The 22090-nt window shown below is 39.0% G+C and overlaps 1 protein-coding gene and 1 non-coding gene across 10 annotated transcripts in view; one reads left to right on the plus strand and one right to left on the minus strand.

The window, feature by feature from the left end:
* Nucleotides 1–6918, plus strand: part of EPB41L2 (erythrocyte membrane protein band 4.1 like 2) — a 271009-nt gene extending 264091 nt beyond the window's left edge. For all 9 annotated transcript variants that reach the window (XM_049785156.1, XM_049785155.1, XM_049785161.1 and 6 more), the window contains one exon: nucleotides 5702–6918. The gene's annotated coding sequence lies outside the window, so the exon portion shown is untranslated. The remainder of the gene's footprint in view (nucleotides 1–5701) is intronic.
* Nucleotides 1574–1707, minus strand: LOC126024852 (small nucleolar RNA SNORA51). Its single transcript, XR_007500951.1, has one exon. It is a non-coding gene; the product is annotated as a small nucleolar RNA SNORA51 (small nucleolar RNA).
* Nucleotides 6919–22090: the final 15172 nt, after the last annotated feature.

Here is a 22090-nt window from a genome sequence, read left to right on the forward strand (position 1 = left end):
AGAAAATGTTTTATTAACTGTATATCAATAACATGGTTATAATTGTATGAACATTCATGGTTCTGATGAATAATTATTGCACCTCACCACCAAAGTGCCCCAGAGGCTCCACCTCTCTTTATGTCCACTCTAGTCTAATTTTTCCTTCCTTCCCCTCTGTTCAATAATCTGTTTTGCCATCAAAATCTAAGGTGGAAACCTCATTTTTTTTTGGGTGGGGGAGGTCATACCCGGTGGCGTTCAGGGTTACTCCTGGCTCTGCACTCAGAAATTGCTTCTGGCAGGCTCAGGGGACCATATGGGATGCTGGAATTCGAACTGGGGTTCATCCTGTGTTGACTGTTGTGCTATCGCTCCAATCCGCTCATTTATTTTTTTTTCAATCCGCTCATTTAAATTTTACTGAGACTTCCCTCCGACAACTTCTATAACACTTAAAGGTATAGTTATTCTGTGGTTAGTATCAAGTGCTTGTTCCTTTGGTGTTAGGAGGCTTCTTGAATAGTGCTCTGCAGGTCTAGGAACCACACAGGTGACTCAGCGATCAGGTTTCAGTTTAAGGGCCCTAAGATGCACTGCTGCTCAGAGGCAGTGCCAGGAATACCTGAGCCACTCTAATGGTGCTGGAAAACTTCCAACGCCACACCTGGAAATGCTTGGTGGGAGAGGAAAATGTTGGGAGTGTGAATAGAGGAACCATGTGGTGACAGGAATTGAACCCAGGTCTGGTGCATACTAAGAATGTCCTAACCACTGTCCTATTTCTTTTCCCTTCAAATGACTTTTTGAAATTTGTATTTGCTTTCGTTTAGTTTTTGAATAGAGCATGTTCAAGATTAAGAACTCAGTGTATGAGCCCTTTGTTTATAAAAATTATGATTGGTCTTTCCTGATGAGGTATAGAACTACTGACTGCCTGTGAAATAGTAGCTTGAGTATTCCACAAACCCCAATGAGGACGAGAGATTCCCATGCCCCCAATCCAGGTAGGACAAAAAAAACGAATGAATAGCAGGCCAAGGAACCCACACCAAAAGCTGATTACCCACAAGTCAGCTGCTTCACCAGGAGAAATGGGGGTCAGGATGGCAGCTTCCCCTCTGGGAAACGGCAGTCTCTATTGGGAAAACAAATCTACCTCCAAGAGCAGGGACTAGGCCAAGTGAAAACTGGCTAATACCAACAACTGCCCACTGCTCATCAAGCACACAGAGAAGGGTACATATAAAATGGAACGCATGGGGTTGGTGAGATAGCACAGCAAGGGCAATTGCCTTGATGCAGCTGACCTGGTTCAATCACTGACACTGAGCCCCACAGGAATGATCCCTGAGCACAGAGCCAAAAGTACACCCTGAACACTGCTAGATGTTGTCTGAAAAACAATAAATATTTTTTTCTTGCTCAAAGGTTGCTCCCAGCTCTGTTTAGGAATCACTCCTGGCGGGCTTGGGGAACCATAGGAGATGTCGGGACTGAACCTGGGTCAACTGCATAGGAGGCATATAAGGCAGATGCCCTCCTTATTGCAGTATCAACCAATAACAAAAACATTTTTTGTTTTATTTATTTATTTTGTCCCCCAATTCACAATACAGACCAGGCAAAGGGCCTGGGTTGAGGTGTATATGGGGTGCATTTACTGTACCTCCTCTTTCTATACAGTCAGTGTAAAGAATTGGGAGCTGTGGTAAGAATTGGGAGGCCTATTTATTTTATTTAAAAAACATGCATTACATATTTGACATAATTGATGGTAATACATTTGTTTCCAGATAAGTGAGACCAAAGTTATTTAAATAAGGATAGAAAGAAATCTGAAAAAGGAAGAGAAGAAAGAAAATTAAAAAAAAAAAAAAAAGAAGTACAGTGACAAGGAAATTTGTGAAAATGAGGTTTTTGAGGCATTGGCAGAAGAAGACATTGTGCCGAAAACCCAAACTCAGCTTATACACAGGTCATGCAGGTTCTTTGATTTGGTGCACACTCACCGAATCAAATGCGTGCAGTCTCAGTTGTCTTCTGCCCTTCACTGGAGGGGCCAGTGCTTCAGCTTGGTCCACAAGTCACGGCTGAAGAGCTAGGCAGCTGAACTGAACTGGCTGCCACTGAACTATTAAACCCATAATATTCTGCACTTTGTATGAGACCGACAGCAGTGATGATGATATCTGCGAACTCAGATTGTCATGCTGGTACCTTCACATCATACAGCTGAAGCTCTCTTTGGACGTACATATGAGAAGGAGGAGGAATCCAATTTTGAAGTACTTTAACCTTTGTGATATAGCTTGATTACCTGTTAAGTTACGGTTTTCTGCACTTTATTTAAAGTGTTAAAGTTACTGTTGCTTGTTTACAGCTTTTCTTTAGCAATAAATATTGAAAGACATTTAAACTACTGATTCCTCAATTATAGCTGTTTGGGGTATATATTTTTACTTTTGAAATTTACCAGTGGCTGCTGCATTTTCCACCTCGGCTTATACTCGAGTCACTAACTTTTCCCAGCTTTGAGAGTAAAATGAAGGGGGCGGCTTATACTCAAGTCAGCTTATACTCAAGTATAATATACAGTACTCTTAATGTGGAATGACAACTCTTAGTTCTATAGGTTTCCAGGTACTGGTGACATGAGGAACACATTTTCTGTAATATAAGCTCAGCACAGTAAGCAGCCATTCAACAAATGAAGCACTTTCAACAAGCCAAGAAAGCAGTGCTGTCAGGTCTCTCTACTCAGAACAAGACTGTCTAGTTAGACTGACAGCACAAATCGCTCTCAAGTATAATCTGGGTAGTAATTCTATTTTCTTATTTTTTTTATGATTACCAACCTATTAAAAGAACACTTTTGTGTTTCTACCATTGATTGTGCATGTAATTTAGTAGAAGTAACTTGAACTTGCCTAAGGCAGACAACAGGGTTGCGGAAACAATGAATTTGATTAATCAATATGTCCAGAATAATCAAGAGACTGGTGATATCTCGGACAAATCTAAATAGTGGGAAGATTTTTTTTATTAAAACAAGACAGCATGGAGATAAGGCGTTTGCCTTTCGTGCAGAAAGAGGGTGGTTCAAATCCCGGCATCCCATATGGTTCCCTGTGCCTCCCAGAGGCAATATCTGAGCATAGAGCCAGGAGTAATCCCTGAGCGCTGCCGAGTGTGACCCAAAAACCAAAAAAAAAACAAAAAACAAAAAAACAAGACTTAGTTTTATCTAAACATTTTAATTGATTGCGGCCAGTGCCTCTTAGAAAGGACATATGATTACCATCTCCAGGGTCCCCTGTAATTACGGTCATTTCCCAAAACTTCCAACCAAACCCAAAATAGAAATAATTGGATTTTTTAAAAATCTTTGTCCCTCATTTCAGAAATCATGTACCTTCCAAATTATATGTCCATCTCCCTGACCACTCCTATTTAGCCCTCTTACCTACCTACTTACCTAATGATTGACTTTACAAAGAGTACTGTAATGTTTTTTCTTATTCTTGCATGAACCTAATTCTGTCTATTGGGTTTTGCTTATTTCATGCCCACTTGAAAATCTACTGTCTTGATCCCAAAACCTCACTTCTGTGCCTGAGTACAGGGCTTAAGATTCATTTGCTTTGCATTCCATCCACCCTTGCCACCCTTGTTCAGTGCATGGTATCACTGCCAGGAGCAAAGCCCTGATCAGGCACACAGTCAGGAGGAAGGTCTGACACTGCCACGTGACTCATGCCTTTCCAACCAAACAAACCTCTCTTCTATGCTTCCGCCTTGCCCTAAGCCCCATGGTTTTGTGGCCTTGTTTTCTTTGTGGAAGCACTTGGAGGTGCTCAGGGTTTACTCCTGGTGGAACTGTTTTTATGCCTCCACAACTCTCTACCTTTCAACACTAAAACTGGATTCATTTCCAATACATAGTTTAGCCACTCCTCAATAAGAGAACCACACTCAGGGTCCTCCTGATACCCTATAGAAAATTGCTACCTACCGTATTTTCCGGCGTATAAGACAATCCCCTAATTTCACAATTAAAACATAGGTTTAGGCCTACATTCGCTGTATCAGACAGAACCTTCCTGTACTGCAACTGTATGTACCCCAGTGAGCCATTCACAACAAGCAAAGGTAATAGACTTCCTCTCTGACTCTGGCCAATCTGAGCAGGCTTTTGACAGTATAGATTTGGGTACAGAACATTGTCTAATTTGCATGCATAAAAAACCTGTTTGTATTGGCAAGCCTTGCAGTATCACAGCCCTGCAGTGATTGGTGCAGGATAGAGTTGGAAAATTCGTTTTGTGTCAGTATCCAGACGATTTTTGTTTAGCAGCATGTCGAATGCTTTTTCGAGATATACTCAGCGTATAAGACCACCCCTGATTTTTGGTTGACTCTTTTTTTCCGTTTCAAAAGTCATCTTATACTCTGGAAAATACAGTACTCGCTCTCTGACCTGTCTGCCACTTTGGGTTTTGCTCCAGGTCATGGCCATTATCAGACAGGTTGATTGTTAATCAGAGTATTCTTTCTTAATGGCTATTCTATATCAAATTCATACTTTTCACTGTGGAGCTAAATACTAGATTTAGTATTGATCTAATTTCATTATTTACCACAGCATGCTTACATTAGCAACATCCATTTCTTCACTATCCTATCTCTCCCTGTCCTATTTCTTCACTACGTTATTAATTCATTACATTCAGATGTACCCACTTCATGATATGCCTCTCTCTTCACTATGTTTTGCTCAGGTGAAGTACACTAGAGAGTGCTTTCATTTCCACTTTTTAAATTTGCAAGGAGCTGCCCTAGCGTTGTTTAAGAATTCTAGAGGCCCATCACTGTAATATTTGACTAACCAATCAGAGGGTTTGATGGTAGAGCCTGTGGTGCTGGGAGGCTACTAGGTCACATCCAGCAGTGCTCACAGGCCTTGCGTGATTCTGCAAGGGAGGCCTCTGGTTTCTTGAACACCTGAGCTATTTCAGTGCCTCCTTAGGTTTTATTTCTATTGTAAAAACAAGCATATATATTGTATACATATATAATATATGCATACATATAACCTTATGTATTTGAAAAGTATTTGCATTATAATCTTAGTTGTTAAAGTTGACTCCTGACTTAATAGATGCATTTAATAAACAAATTATGGTTCTAAGTTGTTCTTTTGTATCAATGAGTAATTTCAATTATGCAGTGATAGATTTTAAATTACCTTAGTTCTATAAATCACCTTAAGAAAAGCTAATAACCTGCGCAAGGATGACACGCAAATTTGTGAAGCATTTCATATTTTTAAAAAAAGCCAATAAAGTTTGAATTAATGAAGTGAAAATTGACATTTTTTTACCCTCCTGCCTTCACCAAGCTTTAATACTTAAAATGATTTCCCTTCTTTAGGTTTTTACTGTATGAACTCACCATTTCATAATTAAATTCTTTGGGGGTCAGGCATTGGGGATGCATTCTTACTTTGCCCATTGCTTTCAGTGTGCTTCTCAGTTCTCCAAACAATTTAAGACTCAGTGGAACCAGGCACACACACTGTCTTCAAGTAATCAGTCTGTGCTACATGTGTCCCACTGACAATAGAACGAGGCAGATGGTAACTTTTGATTACTTAATTTGGAAAGTATGATTGTTATTTATATTAATATATTTAAGTCTTTGTCTTTTTTTTCTCTTCTAGATATTTCAATTTTTAAACAACATTTGACTTTGTGAAACTGAAGAATTTTTGACCATTCCAAGTTTAATGCCACACCGTGACTCCAGTGACTATATCCTGTGACTGGTAACAATGACCAGAAGCCTGAAGAATTAAATTGCCAACACCAAACCTTTCTTTACCAGCTCTGGTCTATACTGTTCCCTTGCATTTTAATATATTATCTTGTTTCATAACCACTTTAAAATATTTAGTTCTTTTTTTGTTAATTTTGTTTCCTGGTTACTTTTGTACAAGTACAAGTACCTGCTTTTTACAACATTTTTAACAAAATGATAGTGAGCAAAGCCAGCCCACGCAGGAAAGGTGCTGTTCACTTGAACGGGTGCTGTTGTGCTGAAGGAAACTAATTTAGATAGTAGCTTTCCTTCTTTCCAAATTCTTCTCATTGAATTCTTACAGTTAATATTGACAGTTTTCTGATTACAGTAAATATACTATATAAGAAACTATTAATACAGATTAAAAGCATTTCTTACATCTTAAAATTTTTCTAATGTTTTGAGAATTTTATTGGGGGATATTTTTTATATCAAATCCTTTGGACCTTCCAGTCCTATGACTTTGTACTTTTAGTAGAAAGTCAGATATCTCTATACTGGAAAAATTTTGAAGTTGTAGCTGACCACACACTGTGTTGAGAGACCCTGTCCCACCACAGTGCCAATGCTTCTCTGACACATGCTCTTCAGCAGCATTCCAGAAATAGAAGGGAAGAAAGAAAATGATTCCTTGCTTCTCTTCTACTAAACATATGTAGGAAGCTTGAAACCTTAGTGCTTTCTTAACATGTCCAAATTTCAACACTTTCAATATTTGAGCACTTATTAGGACATTTTCTTTGTGTGTAAAACTGACCTTTTTGTTATGGAGCACATATATCTCTTTCAGATAGTTTGAGACTCATACATGCTTGAAGACCCCAGGGAGAGGATGAGGAGAGGATTAGGAGATGTAGTAGGCTTTTTTGATGGTTCTAAGAAAACTATAAAAACAATCTACCATTCAAAGCTGACACTAGAAACTTGATAGGGATTTATTAACTGTATTGAACCCTATTTCCTTTGCTTTGACCCTGTGTATAGTCATGATTAGTTTTACAGCAGCTTTAAATTGTATTAAATGATATTTTGCTTCCTGTAATACTGTTATAAAATAAAATTTGTTTATTCTCTAAACTTATTCTCTAAAATCTTCTTTTAAAGATTTTAAACAAACTTCTGATATTTTCAGTTAGGAGTCTTCATGCCTTGTGGAACATTGCTATATATATTTATATATACATACATACATACATACATACATACATACATACATACATACATACATATATACATAAAACATATATATGCCACTGCCAGCATTTTCAAATTTAAATGACTAAAGCAGTATTGAAAGTTTGTGAATCTCATGTGTAAAATGACAAATTCCTTCTTTCTGCCTAGTTATATAATTCGTCCCAGCTTTTACAAATTCTCCAAGAATGTTTGCACTTGTTTGTGTGTGTGTGTGTGTGTGTGTGTGTGTGTGTGTGTGTGTGTGTGTTTTAAATTTTGTTTCAGGAAATGCTGCAGTTGAACTCAATGAATCCTATTTTTCATGTTTTCTTACTGTCTTCTGGGTAGAATAATTTTGCTGAGAGCTCACATTCCATTCTATTTAAGATGTACCATTTTGATGATTTTGAAAAGACACAATCATGTGCTTAATTTCCTTTTAAACATTGAGAGCCTTCTAGGCTTTACCTTCTAGCAGGTAGTAGCTCTGTATAGCAGGTACAGAGTTTGCCTTGCACATTACCTACCTAGTTTTAATTTCCATTAACCCTGTATGGGTAAAAAATAACTCTCTCCAGTACTTACCCCTTAGCTCAGAGCCAGGAGTAAGCCCCAAGCATCATTGTGTGTGACCCAAAAATAATAATACTAATAATAAGTAACAAATTAGAGCATTCTGAGCACACGACCAACCAGAAATATTCCTTTTACGATGACATACAGAATCTCTTTCCTTGGTTATTTAAATTCATTCATTAAATATAATTTGTTAACTTTTATAGGGAAATCAAACATTCTTTCTTGTGAGAAGTTTCATTTTCTCAAAAGTAACTAAGAGATGCCACTATGTCTTCCCATCTTCCAGTATCGTAATTTACTAAACTCAAATGAAAGGAAAGCCAAGCTTCAAAAACTCATGGATATACCAGTCTCAAATGGCACTAGAGTTCTTTAGGGGTAGGGAATAAGTCTCCAGACCTATTGAAGCTCAGCAGCTGCACACACAGACACACCCAATAAATGCCACTATGCCAATGATCCGGCCTCACCACTTTCCCACTAATCTCTGCAGAGATATCTAACTGCTCAAAACTCCAGTATGCTGGCTCTGTAGCTGACATCTCTAGACTACTGACCCCTCACCACAGGAGTAAAAAATAAAAAAAAATAAAAATAAACCCTGATTTATAGATTAGGTGTCAGGATAGATTTCTAGCAGTTTCAAGTTATATAAAATAATTTGTTTTAATAACTATCTTCAGAAACCACAGATGGTCATTTGAATCGCCTGTTCTTAGTAATTAAATTATGTGGTTTTAAATAATGTCTATAAAGTGAGAGCACTATCCCCCTAATAGGAATATTCTGGTGATCGGGTGAAATAAAAAATATCTGTTGTGCATAGTAGAGCTTCCAGTATAATAATGCTCTCAAAAATGGTCATAATTATGAGTAATATCTCACTACTCATGACTTTATCCTCCAAGGGCAAACTTATGAAAGATAATGTTGGTCTGAACTGAGTTTTGTGAGGCTTTCTATAATATTTTGTAGTATTGTATGGTTACTTTGGAAACTTGGTATTTGTGGTGTATGGACCTAACATATCTGAGAGCCCTCTAGTGTCAGAAACCACTCCACCATTTTTTGGATGGAGGCAAGTAAGGTGACTGATGTTGAGGCAGCAGTTTAATCCTCTGGTTTCAGACTCTTAAGCATTAGATTCCTATATGAATTTCAAGGGGTTGAACTTTTTCCAAACATGCAAAATCATAAGTATATGTTTTCTTTCGAGAAAACCATCGAATTCTGCAAAAGCTTCTTTGTTACTTAAATAGAAATTAGGAACTTTTACTTAATAATATGAGTTTAAAGAATGCATATTTGAAAATATTTTTAAATGGAAAGTACATTTTTAAAAAATCTCTCATATAGAGGTAATTATAGAAGTACTGCAAATCAGCCCTGAATCAACCTGGATTCTCCAAGCTCCTAGTGTGACCTACAGTTCACCTTCCCCAAGCTCAAGGCCCAGCCTGTTACCCAGCTAATATCTATCCTTCCATCCTAAAACCACACAGAACCTAATGTATCTGGGAAAAGATACTCCAATTTATATTTAATATTTCCAAGTGGGTAGGCCTTAGTACTTTTTTCTCTCAGGAAATATAGAGCCTTAAAACTCAGTCCACCAAACAAATACATGTTTAGGAAAATAACCTGTAAGGCAGTTGTATTTGTAGCAAATTTTTGAAAATCAATTAAATAGATAATATTCTTAAATAACGGATAACCTGAAATTACCATTTCAACACAAAATACCAAGAACAATGGGAAAACTACAGAAGTAAATTGCAATTGGAGATATGGAGCAAAATGTAGGCAAATCACCAAGCCCATCAAAATGCCTGAACATGGTTAGCAAATAACGATGCTAACCAGCAAAATTAAGTGATCAGTAGATGAGCAATTCTACTAACTCAACTCTTTCAAGATGAGAGAATCTATACAAATGGAACTGAAGGATGTAAAGAACACATTAGCAAGCCACAGTAGCAGAACCACAGAGGGAGAACAGGATCCAGAGGTCAGCAACCTTTAAGACATAAAGAGCCACTTGGACTGGTTTCCAAAGGTGGGGGGACTGACTGGGAGCCGCAAAACCATCATAACATGAAAACAAATCTAGCACTGCATACATTATTTTTTTTATCTTAGTGCTATATACAGGATCATGCAGTTAGCTGTCAATCGGAAGAAAAAAACTTTTTCACTTAACAATGTAAAATATTTGTGCAAATTAATGGCCAATTAAAAGGGCCGGAGAGATAGCATGGAGGTAAGGCATTTGCCATTCATGCAAAAGGTCGGTGGTTCAAATCCTGGCATCCCATATGGTCCTCTGAGTCTGCCAGGAGTAGTTTCTGAGCACAGAGCCAGGAGTAACCCTTGTGTGCTGCCAGGTGTAAACCCCCCCCAAAAAAAGCCAATTAAAATATGTAAGTGATACCGCTTCCTGCCTCCCTGCTATCGACCCTGCTTCAAAAGAGCCATATACGACCGCGGGTTGCTGACCCCTGGAATAAACTGTAGACTCATTACAAACCAGCGTCAATAAAAAAAAAAAATCAAAAAAGAAGAGAGAGAGAAAAGGAAAAAAATGTAAATAAAATGTAAAAGAAATAATTTCTTAATTGTAGGAATACAGAAAGGGAGGAAAAAGGGAAAGGGGAGGAACAAGTAGTAGGAGAGATAATAGCAGAGAATTTTCCTAATCTGGAAGGAGGCTGCTGTACAAATGCAAGAGCCCAAAAGAGTAACAAATATAACATAAAATAGACTTAAACAGAACAACAGTAAGACAGATAGTAATCAAAATGGCAAATACCAAAGAGAACTTCCTAAACCAAGAAGGGAGAAGAAAAACCTGAAGTATAAAGGAAAGAAGATATGAACATTTTCTCAAAGAATACAGATTGCCAAAAGGCACATGAAAAAATGCTTCACAAATCAAAATAACAATAAGGTATCATCTTACACCACAGAGAATGGCTAACATCACAAAATAAATAAAAAGAACAATGGAACCATTTGCTTTGCACACTGCTGATCCAAGACCTAGGTTCAACCCCCAGTGTCCCATATGGTTCCCCAAGCCAGGAGTGATTTCTGAGCGCATAGCCAGGAGTAACCCCTGAGTGTCACTGGTGTAGCCCAAAAACTAAAAAAGAAAAAAGAAAAAAATACAACCAGTACTGGTGTGGATGTGGGGAGAAAGGGACTCTCAATCACTGATGGCAGGAGTGCCATGTAGTCCAGCCTTTCTGGAAATCAATATGGATATTCCTCAAAAGACTGGAAATTGAGCTTCCTTATGATCCAGCAATATCACACAAAAACATAAAATGTCCCCTCTCCTATTGCCATCACAGCACTATTTATAATAGCCAGAACCTGAAAGCAACTCAAGTGCCCGACAACAGATGAGTGTGTAAAGAAACTGTAGTACATCTATACAATATACTACACACACACACACACACACTACACTACACTACACTACACTACACTACACTACACTACACTACACTACACTACACTATACAGCCATTAGGAAAAGTGAAGTCATGAAATTTGCTTATTTATGGATGGAGATTATTATGCTGAGTGGAATGAGTCAGAGAGAGAGGGATAAACAGAATAACCTCACTTATCTTTGTGTTAAAAAGAAAATAAAAGCGTGGAAATGCTATTCAGAGACAGTAGAGATGAGGATTAGGACTAATTTCATGGTAGGAAGCTTGTTATAAAGAGCAGTGAGTGCAATTAGAGTAGAGAATGATCTACTTATGAAAGGGACACTTAACAATAGTGCACATCACAGTGTCAAAAGAAAAGAGAGAGAAGTAGAATGCCTACCTACCCCAGAAGCCAGCAAATGAGAATGGATGGGTGAGAAGGAAGAAGTCATCAGGGAGGATGAGAGGAACTGTTGACATTGGTGGAGGGAAATATGCACTAGTGAAGGTTATATGTATGAATGTAACTCAATCATGAACAACTTTATCTGTCAAAAAAAAAACTATTATGAACAACTTTGTAACCAGAGTGTTTCAATCAACTTAAAAAAAGTGAGGAAGAGCAATTTATAAATAAATATATTTTATTTATATATATACTTATTTATATATAAATAAATATATATTTATAAATATATGTAATATATAAATATATTTATAATATATATAAATATATATGTATATATGTGTATATATATATAAGCTCCTTCCATCCTGAGAGCTGGGAGCTTTTGCCAGCATGGGGAATGGCAGGCCTCTGCCATGCCAAAGGCCTTTTTAACCAGGCCTAGGAGGGGTGCAGGGTTTGGGTCACCCCAGCACCCTTCCGCCCCCTCCCTCCAGAGCTCCAGGGCTACCCCTGGGCTGCACACCAGGGACTCAGTAAGGTGGGTGCCAGCAAGGAGTTTAAAGGAGACCACAGGCTTTCCCCATATCCCACTCTTCCCAGGAGGGAGAGTTTGGTGGGGGTGGTGAACTTTCGGGCTTCCAGCTCTTTAAGAATCTCTTTTCTTCCTGGGAGCTGGGAGCTTTTGCCACCGTGGGGAATGGCAGAACAAGAGCATAAGCGGGACTGGCTTCAGGAAGTCTCAAGCAACTTTCCTTCCTACCCCTGTCCATTGTGAAACCACGCAGTAAAGTATAAATAATTATTTGGATATTTGGGAGGTTAATCTGTTTGTCATATACAGAATGTCTATGTTGTATACTTTCCTTACCCCTTGGCTCACTAGCTGGAAGCTCATTTTTTAAATATCTTTATTTAAACACCTTGATTAAAAATACGATTGTAGTTGGGTTTCAGTCATCTAAAGAACACCCCCCTTGACCAGTGCAACATTCTCATCACCAGTGACCCAAATCTCCCTTCTCACCTCACCCCCACTTGCACTCAAGACAGGCTTTCTACTTCCTTCATTCATTCACATTGTTATAATAGTTCTCAGTGTAGTTATTTCTCTAACTGTACTCAACTCTTTTTGGTGAGCTTTGTGTTGTGAACTGGACCTTCCAGCCTTTCTCTCTTTTGTCTCTTAAAACCCATAGATGAGTGAGTCTATTCTGCGTCTATCTCTCTCCCTCTGACTGCATAATATTCCATTGTGTATATGTATCACAGTTTCTTTAGTCATTCATCTGTTGAAGGGCATCTTGATTGTTTCCAGAGTCTGGCTATTTGTAAATAGTGTTGCAATGAATATAGGTGTGAAGAAGGTATTTTTGTGTTGTATTTTTGTGTTCCTAAGTATATCCCTAGGAGTGGTATAGCTGGATCGTATGGAAGCTCAATTTTCAGTTTTGGGAGGAATCTCCATATCGCTTTCCATAAAAGTTGGACTAGATGGCATTCCCACCAGCAGTGAAAGAGAGTTCCTTTCTCTCCACATCCTCTCAAGGACTGATTGTTCTTGTTCTTTGTGATGTGTGCCAATCTCTGTGGCATGAGATGGTTTTGATTTGCATCTTCCTGATGATTAGTGATGTGGAGCATTTTTATGTGCCTTTTGACCATTTGTATTTCTTCTTTGTTAAAGTATCTGTTCATTTCTTCTCCCCATTTTTTGATGGGATTAGGTTTTTTTTGTAAAGTTCTGTCGGTGCCTTGTGTATTTTGGATATTAGCCCCTTATCTGATGGGTATTGGGTGAATAGTTTCTCCCACTCAATGGGTGGCTCTTGTATCCTGAGCACTATTTCCTTTGAGTTGCAGAAGCATCTCAGCTTAATATATTCCAATCTGTTTATCTCTGCTCCGCAAAGCTCATTTTTAGTCCTTTACTCCCTCACTCCCACCGCCTATTACCCCACATTTAACTATTTTTATACTCAGTTCTTGGCTCCCCACAAAGCACATTATTATCCCCATTCAAGCCAGCTGCCAACCAGCTACCAAAAAGAAAAAATAGTCCCAGGCTGAGAAGAAACCAGTACTCTGTTCTTACTTATCTATTCTCAGCGGCCTCCTGTCCTCCACCTTCCTTCACTCTGTAACTGTGGTTGCTAACATACTAGGCTTCTAATTAGCTCCCACTCAAAGGCATTTCCCGATATGGAACTGCTGGGAGTCATTTTGCAGACTCCAGAAGGCCAAATCACAGACCAAAGTGGTGTCCAGGATTCAGCAACCCCTCCCAACTATTTCTAAGGACATAAAAGGAATATGCATATTTCCTTTGAATATCTTAGATGTATTCCTTTAACCACTATAACTTTTATTGAATATCCCCTTATACAGTGACAATTGTGCCCACTGTTTCTTGTTTTTCTGTTTGTTTGTTTGTTTGTTTGTTTTTCTTTGTGATCTGTTGAACAAGGAATTCTGGTAGAAGAGTTTTTCACTTTAGAATTCAGGTTAGAACCAAGTTAATGGGATTATTGGACTTGTTCCCTGAGCTACCCAGAGGCACCAATAATACATGTGGCATTGTTCCTCTTTTGCATAGGCGCATTAAAAAATACTACATGTGCAAACAAGTTCTTATCTAATAGAGATAGGAACACAAATTTTTGATTTTTTTATTTTTAATTATGAGAACAAAGATGCAAAGAAAGAAGACAAGGTAAAGTTACAATGGAAGGACAATCACCCATACCATAATTCTCAGAAGAATTCCCCTTGCTGTTATCTTAACTTTGAACTTTCAGCCAAAGAACATTAAGATAAATAAAAACAGAACCCATGTACAATTACTTTGTCCCTCAAGTCCCCAGATTGTAACACATTATAATATTTCTTAACAGCACACAAGACAATCTAAAACCATAAAACTTACATAACTCCTTAAACATTAGAGGCATAGTATTTTTTACATTTCCATGTACATGCATATTAGCTTAAGTTAACCTCAAATTTTAAGTGGGTTTTTTTTAAGGATTAGAGTCAAAGGAGCACAGTAAAAACAGTGATAGAGTGGCAATTGTTGTTTGCATAGCCCACCAAAATATGAGGGACATGGAAAGGAATAACCTTGGCCTAAGTACAAACAGACCCTACCCCTGAAGTTTCCTGGCATAAGACCAATTCTAGGCTCCAGGCAAGCTAGATCGTCCAATCCAAGACATTGTCTGTAGTGTCAACACACTTTTATTTTTCACACAGTCTCTGTTGTTGGTATCATGTTTCTGTATTAAAGATCCTGGAATCTGCATATCCTACATTGAAGTCAGGATGTGGAGCGTCTCTCAGTTCACCTCACCATTAAAGGGCAATGCAGGGAGCCCTGTCCTGTAAGCAGGCCATTGTTATTGTCAAGTCTTCTCAGTGTTAAGGGAAGTCTTCCGTGGTAGAGGATTGCTTCCAGGTGATGTTATAGACAAACCTGGATGTTTTCTGGATGGCTTCCCTTGTTCAGGGGTGAATGGAAAATGCCCTTTCTTCTGAGGCCTGTGACAGGTCGTTATGTCAGTGTTCAGGGTGTAAGGTCCCTTTGCACTACAAGATTTGTGTGTTCCAAATAGGATCTTATTTGTATGTATAGTATTTTCCCATTTTAATGTGTTTATACAAAAAAGGAGCAATGCTACGTGGCATTATTGGCGCATATGGGGGCCATAAGAACAAGTCCAACAATCCCCATGACGTGGTTCAATCATAAGCATTAAACTGGGGGACTTTTTCACCATAATTCCTTGTTGAACAGCTCATAAAGAGAAGATAAAAAGTGGTTAGAATCGTCACTGTATAAGAGAATATTTAGTAAGACTTATAGCTGTCAGAGAAAAAAACACAAAATATTCAAAAGAAATATGTGTCCATTTTATGTCTTTTGAAACAGTTTGGGGTTGTTACACACAATGCATGGCTTTGGTCTGTGATTAGGATTGTGCAGTACTGAAGTTTAAAAGAGTAATGTGGGTTAGTGATGTTTGGGGGGGTGAGAGAGTTAAGGAGTAAAAATGAGCTTTGTAGAGGTGTGGGAAAGGGCAGAATACAAAATGGACATTCTGGATATGCAAAACATAACACAAAGATAAGGAATACTCTTAATACATGCAGTGCGCGTGGGGGCACTAGCCCCTGCGTGGTTTTCCATATGTAGACTGGTCAGAAATTGCCATTGACAAACTTAGCGCAACCAAGCAAATCTCAGCACACTCCAAGTTAGGACTCACCATTTCTGGCCTCCTGGGCTGGAACCCCAGAAGGCCTGGAGGCCGGGGCAGAAGAGGAGAAGGCTGGGGGCCTATCAAGGCTCCCAGCACACCCAAGTTAGGGAGAAGGCCTTCCACATGGGGTCTCTCCAAACCCCATGCCGGCTAGAGCTAGCCTCCAGCTCAAGAGAAGATCGATAGAGAGCCAGAAGCCAGAATCTGCCTGCCCTACACCGTGTGCCCTTCTCACCCTAGAGCTGGGGGAAGGGCAGGGAAAGCTTGGGACCCCATTCAGATGGGACCCCCAAAACCCATTTTGTCTGGCCACCTGGGCTGCCACCCCAGAAAGCCTGGAGGCCGGGGGCAGAAGAGGGGAAGGCTGGGGGCCTATTAAGGCTCCCAGAACACCCAAGTTAGGGAGAAGGCCTTCCACATGGGGTCTCCTCAAAAGAATGGGCATTGCCCATACACTCCTGAACCATTGATCATCTATGGATACGACCACAATTGTCTACAACATCATCAGGAAGCAAACCTCTATCAGCAAAGACACTACCGCTACCCTGGCATTGTCTTACTCCAAGGAGTGTTCTCTTAACACCCAGATGACTCAGCAACAGCAACAACTGCTTGCAGGGCTGGACGCTCCACATCTAATGGTGAGATGAAACTAGAGGATGCTCCACATCATCCTGACTTCAATGAAACACAGAAACCACAGAAATCAGAATTTTTCTGGCACAGAAACCAGAATCTTTTTTTTTTTTTTTTTTTTGGTTTTTGGGCCACACCCAGTAACGCTCAGAGGTTACTCCTGGCTATGCGCTCAGAAGTTGCTCCTGGCTTGGGGACCATATGGGACGCCGGGGGATCAAACTGTGGTCCGTCCAAGGCTTGCGCAGGCAAGGCAGGCACCTTACCTCTTGCGCCACCGCCCGGCCCCAGAAACCAGAATCTTTAACTACAGAAATCAGACATCAACAACAGCTAATGTGCGAAAAGAAAAAAAAATTCACCATGTCCACAGAGAATGATTCAGGGGTTAGACAACCTAGTATCCCTGGAACTCAGAGTCAGTCTTATGCCAAAAAACTTCAGGTATAAGGTCTCCTTGTACTTAAGCCATGGCTTTTTTTTCCATTGTACCCATATTTTGCTGGGCTTATGCAAACAACAATTGCCACTCTCACACTATTACTACTATATTTTTAATTTAATTTATTTAAAGAAAATGCATTACATAGTTGACATAACTGATAATAATACATTTTTAGGAAGACCAAAAGCAACATGTTTTAAAAAATAGAAAGTTAAAAGAAGAACTAAAGAAATGGAAGAGAAAGGAGAGTATTTTTGAAAACTATTGACTCACGTTGAATTCAATGAAAGCAACATCAGAAAGTTTAGTAGGTTCTTTTTTTTTTTTTAAAGAAAAAAAGGATGAGTTAAAAAAAATACAGCAATAATGGTGTAAGAGTGACAAGTGTTGTTTTTTGCATAGGCCAAGCAAAATGTGGACAAAATGAAAAAAAAAAAAAAAGTCTTGTCCTAAATATAAAGAGGCTCCAGGCATACTATGTTGTCCAACTCCTGAGTCATTTTCTGTGGTGAAATATTTTTCACACATTAGCTGTTGTTGCCATTGTGCCCACTGTTTTCTGTTTGTTAGTTTTTCTTTCTTTGTATTTAATACAAAGAAATCTGTTTAACAAGGAATTATGGGAGAGGCATCTTTTGCTTTAGAATTCATGTTAGAAACAAGTTAAGGGGATTGTTGGACTTGTTCCTTAGGCTCCCCAGAGGCACCAATTATAGCATAGTTCCTCTTTTGCATAGCTGCATTAAAATGGGAAAATATTAAATATGCAAGCAAGTTATTATCTAACAGAGATAAGAACACAAATTTTGGAATACAGTTAGGCCTTATACCCTGAACACTGGCATAATGACTTGGCTCAGGCCTTTAAAGAATGGGTATTACCCATACACTCCTGAAGCATTGACCATCTACAAAAACAATCACAATTTTCTACAACATCACCAGGAGGCAAACCCCAACCAGGGAGACCCTACTGCTACCCTGGCATTAACTTTACTCCAGGAGTGTTCCCTTGACACCCAGATGACTCAGCTACAGCAGCAACTTGCTTGCAGGGCAGGATGCTCCTCATCTGATGGTGAGGTGAAACTGGAGGATGCCACATCCTGACTTTGATGAAACACAAAAACCAGAATCCTTTTGGCACAGAAACCAGAATCTTTAACTACAGAAACCAGACAACAAGTACTATAATTTTTTAACTCTTGTCCTTTTATTAAAAAAAGAAGAAGAGCTTACTAAACTTTCTGTTGGTGCTTTAAAGAATTCATTGAGTCAATAATTTTCAAAATTTTTCTTTCCTTTCTCTTCCATCTCTTTAATTTTTCTTTCAATTTTCTATTTTTAAAAAAAATGTTGCTTTTGGTCTTCCTAAAATGTATTATTATCAGTTATGTAAACTATGTAATGCATTTTTAAATAAATTGATTTAGAATATATAATATAAAATCAAGGAAAGAACTTAAGAATTACACCAGATCTCCCAAATAAAATAGACAAGGCAAGAAAAGAGTGGAATGACATATTCAAATTACTAAATAAAAGGAAATTTCAACCTAGACTACATTACCCAGAAAACTTCTCATTTATATGGGAGGGAGGGTCAAAAACATTCTTAGACCAAAAAAAAAGAGCTTTACAAGGCCCAGAGAGATAGCATGAAGGTAATGTGTTTGCCTTGCATGCAGAAAGATGATGGTTTGAATCCCGATTTCCTATATGGTTCCTGAGCCTGCCAGGAGCGATTTCTGAATGTAGAGCCAGGAGTAACCCCTGAGCACTGCCAGGTGTGACCCAAAAACCAAAAAAAAAAAAAAAAAAAAAAAAAGAGAGAGAGAGAGAGAGAGAATTACAGCATGTGATAACCAAACCAACTCTCACAAAACTATAGAAAGGTCACTTTTTGTATCAAACCACATTACACATTATTATTCTTATTATTATTATTCTAACATCAACATTACACAATATAATGGCACAAAATCCCTTTCTGTTAATAATTTTTCCGAATGTCAATGGACTAAACTGTCACATCAAAAGGCAGATAGAGGGTTAAATCAGAAAACAAAACTTATCCACTCATTGCTTACAGGAAACCTCTAAAATCTCAGGATAGACACAGACTCAGAGAAAAAGACGGAAGCAAAATCGCTCTCCGAGAGGCTCCAGAAGAGCATGGCTGCTCGGCTTGACTTTGCGAAAATGCGCTCTTTCTAATGAAAGAACACCACTGCAACGCGCAGAAAAAATCACACTAGGAACTGTGCTGGATCTCTGAAGCCCAGCATTTCTCTTCAGACTGTCTTCTCTGCTGCATGCTTGGGCCTAAGATTTGATCCTGTGTGAGGCTTCATTCACGGAGGGCTCCCCTTGCTTGGAGGCGAGTCGACCCACCCAGAAAGGGTGGAGCCAGAGGAGCGTGGCCACGCAGATCATTTAGCCAATGGATACCACCACAACACTTAGAAAAAAACACAATACAAGTGTGACAATGGGGAAACAACACAGGCCATCATCAGGCATAGAGAATGAAGATGGCACTCTGATGACCGGAAAACGGCCAACCAACTAGTCAGTCTCTCAGATAAGGAGTTTAGGGAAGAAATATGGAAGACACTCACAGAACTCAAAGAAACCATGGGTCAATTTGAACAAAATACTAATAAGAACCAAGAAAATATGAAGACAGAAATCAGAAAACTCCAAACTGAAATAACAGGTCAAATAACAGGTCTGAAAAACTCAGTAAATGAATTGAATCACAAAATAGATAAGCTCTCCAACAGGATAACAGAAGCTGAGGATACAATTAGTGCTCTGGAAGATGAGATACATAACTCCATACAGGGAAAGAGATTGGAAAAAAACCTTAAAGCGAATGAACAGACAATGGAAAAATTAGTCAAAGAATCTGAACAGATGGGGCTGGCGAGGTGGCGCTAGAGGTAAGGTGTCTGCCTTGCAAGCAAAAGCCAAGGAAGGACCACAGTTTGATCCCCTGGAGTCCCATATGGTCCCCCCAAGCCAGGGGCAATTTCTGAGCACTTAGCCAGGAGTAACCCCTAAGCATCAAACACATGTGCCCGAAACCCCCCCCAAAAAAAGAATGTGAACAGATGAAAATAGAAGTCTATGATAAGCTCAACAGAAACAACTTATGAAACATTTGAGTTCCAGAGACCCAAGAAGAAAATCTCCAGAAAGAATCAACAGTCAAGAACATCATTAAAGAGAAACTACCAGAGCTAAAGAATATATACAATCAAATCCTGCATGCCCGAAGAGTACCAACTAAAAGAGACCACAGAAAAATAACCCCAAGATACAGCCTAGTCACAATGATGAATCCCACAGATAGAGACAGAATTCTGAAAGCAGCAAGATCAAAAAGGAATATTATATTCAAGGGAACATCCTTGAGATCTACAGAAGACCTGTCACCAGAAATCAGTGGTGGAGCATAGTGATAAAACTCAATGAAATAAATGCTTCGTCTAGAATACTGCACCCAGCAAAACTCACTTTCAGGTTTGAAGGAAGAATACATGGTTTCACAGACAAACAACAGCTCAGAAACTTTACAGACTCAAAACCAGTCTTAAAAGAAAAACTGAAAGACCTTCTTTAAGACAAGACTGACCAACGGACACACAAAACTTAGATATAAAGATGGTACTAGGGGCCGGGTAGGTGGCGCTGGAGGTAAGGTGTCTGCCTTGCAAGCGCTAGCCAAGGAAGGACCGCGGTTCGATCCCCCGGCGTCCCATATGGTCCACCCAAGCCAGGGGCGATTTCTGAGCACATAGCCAGGAGTAACCCCTGAGCGTCAAATGGGTGTGGCCCAAAAACCAAAAAAAAAAATAAATAAATAAATAAAGATGGTACTAAATCTCAGGACAATTCTTTCTCTCAATGTCAATGGACTATATACACCAGTTAAGAGACACAGAGTAGCTAAATGGGCCAAAAAAAACTCAATCCAACCTTCTGCTGAATACAAGAATCATACCTGAATAGTCAGAACAAACATAGACTCAAAATAAAAGGCTGGAGGTAAATTATCCAAGCAAACAACATCCATAAAAAAGCGGGAGTGGCCATACTAATATAAGATGATGCAAACTTTATACTCAGGAAAGTTGTAAGAGACAAAGATGGACATTTTGTATTAATTAAGGGATAAGTAGAGCAGGAAGAAATCACTCTCCTAAACATACATGCACCAAATGAGGGGCCAGAAAAATATTTAATACAATTGTTGACAAATCTGAAAAAGAATATAATAACAACAAAATAATTGTGGGGGACCTCAACATAGCTTTGTCAACACTGGATATGTCAACCAGACTGAAACCCAACAAGAATATACTAGACCTGAAAAGACAACTGGAAGAAAGAAGTCTATTAGATATATATAGGACACTCCACCCCCAGAAACCTGGATACACATTTTTCTCCAATGTACATGGGACATTCTCCAGGATAGACTACATGCTAGCACATAAAACATACCTCCATAATATCAAGAGGATAGAAATTTTGCAGGCTACCTTCGCTGACCACAAGGCTCTGAAATTATATGTGAATTCCAAAGAAACACAGAAAAAAAAACTTTAACACTTAGAAGTTAAACAGCGTCATACTGAATAACCAGTGTATCCGAGATGAAATCAAATAGAAAATCAAAACTTTCCTGGAAACAAATGATAATAAAGACACAAACTATCAGAACTTATGGGAAACAGCAAAAGCAGTACTGAGAGAAAAAATTATAGCTTTGCAAGCACATATCAGGAAGAAGGGGCCTACCTGAGTAGCTTAATAACACAGCTCATAGAATTAGAAAGTGCTCAACAAAAGGACCCAAAAATAGGTAGACAGAAGGAAATAACAAAACTGCGAGCAGAAATCAATGATGTGGAAATCCAAAAATCAATCCGAAAGATCAACGAGAGCAGAAGTTGGTTCTTCAAAAAAATAAACAAGATTGATAGACACTGGCAAAACTAACAAAGAAAGAGAGAGAAAAAACTTGATAACTCATATTAAATGGATAAGTGGGGGCCCGGAAAGATAGCACAGCAGTGTTTGCCTTGCAAGCAGCTGATCCAGGACCTAAGGTGGTTGGTTCGAATCCCGGTGTCCCATATGGTTCCTCGTGCCTGCCAGGAGCTATTTCTGAGCAGACAGCCAGGAGTAACCCCTGAGCACTGCAGAGTGTGGCCCAAAAAACATTAAAAAAAAATGGAAAAGTGGAGATCACTACCGATATTGCAGAGATTCAAAGGGTGATCAGAAACTACTT

The sequence above is a fragment of the Suncus etruscus genome, chromosome 12 (genome assembly GCF_024139225.1).
Source record: "Suncus etruscus isolate mSunEtr1 chromosome 12, mSunEtr1.pri.cur, whole genome shotgun sequence".
NCBI lineage: Eukaryota > Metazoa > Chordata > Mammalia > Eulipotyphla > Soricidae > Suncus > Suncus etruscus.